The sequence below is a fragment of the Glycine max genome, chromosome 20 (assembly GCF_000004515.6).
Source record: "Glycine max cultivar Williams 82 chromosome 20, Glycine_max_v4.0, whole genome shotgun sequence".
NCBI classification, from domain to species: Eukaryota; Viridiplantae; Streptophyta; class Magnoliopsida; order Fabales; family Fabaceae; genus Glycine; species Glycine max.
The window spans coordinates 1,552,022-1,557,117 of NC_038256.2; positions in this window are offsets into that span (position 1 = coordinate 1,552,022).

A 5,096-nucleotide genomic window follows, 5' to 3' on the forward strand; every position below is an offset into this window, starting at 1 on the left:
ACAAGTTCTGTCAAGGTAAGTTTTGACAAATCTTTAGTATTCTCTAAGGATGTAATAGTAGTCTTAAATCTTTCAGGGACAGTCACCGGTATTTTCTCAACTATTATTGAGTTGGAAAAATTAGAACCAAACAATCTTATTTTGTTAGCAATTCTAAGAAGCTTGTTAGCATACTCTTTAATTGTTTTAGACTCCTTCATTTTCTACATCTCAAATTCTCTAACCAGATTTAGGGCTTGCATTCCTTTTATCCTTTCATCTCCTTCGTATTCATTATGGTCGGAGGAAACTCCAGATTTCATATGTTGATTTGATGGTCATGATTCTAGTAAAAATTTCTTTTGAGACAGCAGCGAACAAAGTAGCTCTTGCCTTTGACTTTCTTGTTTTCCTTTCTTTTTGATTTTTTATCTAAGCCATTGTTGCATTAGCTGGTAAGGGAAGAACTTTGTAGTCTTCATCAACAGCTTCCCAGAGATCATTTGCCTCAAATGTGCCTCTAATCTCGTTGCCTAGATTTGATAATTGTCACCATCAAACACAGGTGGTGTTAGTGTTGTGTATGGTGTTTCAGAATCCATTTATCAGATGAATTGAAGCAAGTAGGTTTTTTTGTGATGAGTTTCACTTAGTTCACTCACAAGTCCTTCTTAAGAAGAAAGCTCTAGATACAAATCTGTTGTAAAATAAGCGTAACTCACAAAATTAAGGGAGATAAATGCACACTTTTTTATTGAATGATCATATGTTTAAATACAGATTTATTGTAATAGAAAGAAACAATAATAGCCGACTTCCTAAATAATAACCAATCACTAACATAAAAACTACTAAGTAACAAAAAACAAAACAACTAATCCTAAAAACTAGGTCAAACAATTAATAAAAAATAACAAACTGATAGGCAACTGTTAATACACATTCAACAAATCCAAATGCATTCAGGACAGGCAACTCTTATCCTTCCTTATCCGTTAACTCAGAGAAAGGGGAGGTCTAAACACATATGACTATATTCATTTATTATATATATATATATATATATATATATATATATATATGTAAAGAAGTGCAAAACTCAATAGTTAACATGTTTTCAACACACAGAAGCACACCATCTTGTGCCTCTTCATCAAGCCACGAATCACAAGTACCTAAATTTTTTTGACAATGGAAATCCTTAGTAGCTTTATTGTTCCTCATAAAAAAAATAAGGACATAGAGTCAGTTGAATTCCAATGGAAATCCTTAGTAGCTTTATTGCTCCAATCATATGGAAATTGCACAGGCTTAAAGGAGTACTCAAACCGGGTGTATTTAACCCCAAGGCTTAGACTCTGAAGAGTTCATCAGGACCTCTCCCTCCTGATTCAGGTCTAACCCAAAAATATTTTAACACGCAAACTCTATCTATAAATTATACAAAACACACGACTCCTCAATAGTTCTCAAAATAATTTTAACTCGTCGCGCCTCAAAATAATTCAACTTGTTTGGTTCCCACAGTGGATCCCATCATAATATTCGTTGTGCATTAACTCGTCGCCCTTAAAAGGTCTTACAGTCGTGTGATTGTATGGTTCATAGCTCACAACATCTCAATACACGTGTGATCTCACAATTTAACACACTTAACTTGTCACTTACACACAATTCATCACACTTTCATAATCCTAAGACATCACATTATCACGTCTCTTGCATCATATACATATCACACAGTAATAATATTAATATGTTATGTTTATATGACTAATCATCTCATTAAAACAGACATTTAAAATCATATATAAGCCACTAGAGTTTGAACTATGCAATACACACAACTACTCAATTGATTCTAGTTTTCCTCCTCACACATTGGTTAATAACCGATGTTGAAAGTACCAATGTGAAAAGTAGTATCGTTAACATCGGTTTTACAAAACCGATGTTAACTAATAAATACAACATCGGTTATTTAAATAGTCAATGTTATATAATAAAAATTATGAAAAAAAGTTATAAATCTACATATCAACATCGGGTTTTTTTAAAATCGATGTTAAATGTCACTAACAACATCGATTTTTAAAAAAACTGATGTTAAAGGTCACTAACAACATCGGTTTTTTAAAACCAAAGTAAGGGATGAAAGCTACACAAGGATTGCCATCATGTACACTAGCAAAGTGTTGAGATTCATCCCTTAGGGTAGCCCCACTATTTTGCATTGTATTTTTTTGGTCTTGTGCTTTTATATAGAAGGAATACTTGTTTATATCATATCCTTGTCAAGTTATAACATTTCTTTTAGGCCCATCTGCTAACTTTCTCAACATTTCAGAAGCATTATCATCAGCCAAGATTATGTGTTTAAACCAATCTAGGAAAGTCTTGTTATGCTTTTTCAACACCGTGTCCTTCAACATTTTCAGATTATTTTGTTTGACTAAACCTTCACGATGAACTATGTATGACAAAACTGCATTACTGTTATTCAATGCATACAAATGAGTTTGTTGCAAATCTTCTATACTTGGAGTGATGACATACAGTCCTCTCGAACTCTTACATCTCACTCTTTCATCATGCCAAGACTCGGAAAACCCAACAGGTTTAGCTTTTTCAATGTACTCTGAACAAAATTCAATGGCTTCTTCTGCAATGTACCTTTCAACAATAGATGCTTCCGGACGGTGCAGATTCTTGGTATACCTTTTTAAGATCTTCATGTATCACTCAACCAGGTACATCCACCGCAAATAAACAGGATCACAACATTTGATTTCTCTGACCAGATGAACAATTAAGTGAACCATGATGTCAAAGAATGCAGGCGGAAAATACATCTCCAACTCACACAATATAATAACAACCTCATTTTCCAGCTCGTCTAACTTCACAGGATCAAGGACTTTGCTACATATGGCATTGAAGAAAAAGCACAGCCGAGTTATGGCAAGCTTGACTTTGTTAGGAAAAATGTCTCGTATGGCCACGAATAACAATTGTTGCATCAAGACGTGACAATCGCGAGACTTTAAGCCTACCAACTTAAGATCCTTCAAATGCACAAGGCTCTTAATATTTGAAGAGTATCCTTGTGGGACTTTGACCCGGCGTAGGCACTGACAAAAATTGATCTTCTCCTTTCTGGATAAAGCATGACAAGTTGGAGGCAAGTATATTTTTTTACCATCAGACCTTGGATGTAACGACGCTCGTATACCCATCTCAACTAGATCTTGACGAGTATTCAAACCATCTTTCGTCTTGCCTTGAATACTAAGGAGTGTCCCAATGACACTATCACATACATTTTTCTCCACATGCATAACATCAATACAATGTCTAACATCTAAATCAGCCCAGTACAGAAGATTAAACAAAATCGACCTTTTCTTCCATATGCAAGTCTTACTTTTGTCATTCTTTTGGATCTTTTCAAATATTGTATTCAGGTGTTGAACCCGCTGGAAGACCTGATCACCAGTCAACGGTACCAGTGCATTTTCATGCTTTTGACTTCCATTAAATTCTTTTTTCAATCGTCGGTAAGGGTGATGAGGTTTAAGAAAACACTGATGCCTAGTGTACACTGTTTTTCTTCCATGTTTCAGTTGTATGTAGCTCGTGTCTTCTTCACAAATGGGCCATACACGATGGCCCTTAACACTGTAACCGCTCAAATTCCCATATGCTGGAAAATCATTAATGGTACAAAAAAGCATTGCACGCAAATTAAATGTCTCATTTTGAAACCCATCAAACACTAAATCCCCTTCATCCTACAACTTTGTCAAGTCTTCAATCAAGGGATTGAGATAAACATCGATGTCATTTCCTGGCTGTCTTGGGCCCGTTATCATCATAGACAACATCATGTATTTTCGTTTCATGCACAACCAAGGAGGCAAATTGTAAATCACTAGCAAAACTGGGCATGAACTGTGTTGCATGCTTGAACAGCCATATGCATTCATTCCATCAGTGGCTAGTCCAAGCCTAAGATTTCTTGCCTCTGCCGAAATTCGGATACAAACGATCTATCTTCTTCCACTACGAGGAATCAGCTAGATGATGAAGCATTCTGTCGCAGTTTCTCCCATTTGCATGCCATGTAAGGTCTTTTGCGTCATCTTCATTAGCAAACAGATGCTTAAACCTTGGAATGATCGGAAGATACCACAACACCTTCGCTGGGGGGGCCCTTGTTTTAGTTTTCATCACTACTACACTCCTTATCATCCTTGAGTTTGTACCGTGATACCCCACACCTAGGGCATTTCGACATTTCTTGAAATTAATGTTTGTACAATATGCAATCATTTAGGCAAACATGAATCTTCTGATACTCCATACCTATGGGACACAATATTTTTTTCGCTTGATAGTAACTTTTAGGCAATGTGTTTTCCACTGGAAGCATATCATGCACTACTTGAAGCAGTGAACTAAAACTTTTATCACTCCACCCATATTTGGCTTTGACATTAACCAAACTTAAAACCGCTGACAACAGCATCAACGAATTCTTGCACCCCATATACAAAGGTTTCTTTGAATCAGTTTGCAATGTATCATACATAGGAGCATGTGCTTGCTGAAAAGACTCTTGTCCAAGGTCACAAATCATATCCTCCAAGTGATCTCCCATTTCTACATCAAACGGTTCAGATTGGGACCCACTATGCATGTTTGTCAATTCACCATGTCATATCCACGTCGTATAATTCCTCTTAATTCTATCACACAACAGATGTTCCCGTATGTCGTCAACTTTTTGCCGTCTCTCGTTCAAACAATTTATGCATGGACAAAAAAAATTCTCGTTTTCATCCGGTCGACTTCTTTTTGAAGCAAATTGTAAGAATTGTTCCACACCTTCCTCATACGCAGGGCTCAAGCGACTTTCATTCATCCAACTTCGGTCCATCTATATAATAACTCTGTCATACTCCGAAAATCATTCAATGCATGAAATCTCACTTTTTCATTTAAGGTGTGGCCCTATCCCATTAAGGAAGACACTTTTTTATGGTAGATTCATGCGTCAAGGTTTATCTTATTTTGTTAAATTTGATGAAGTTTCGGTAGCATTTCGCATTGGTCTC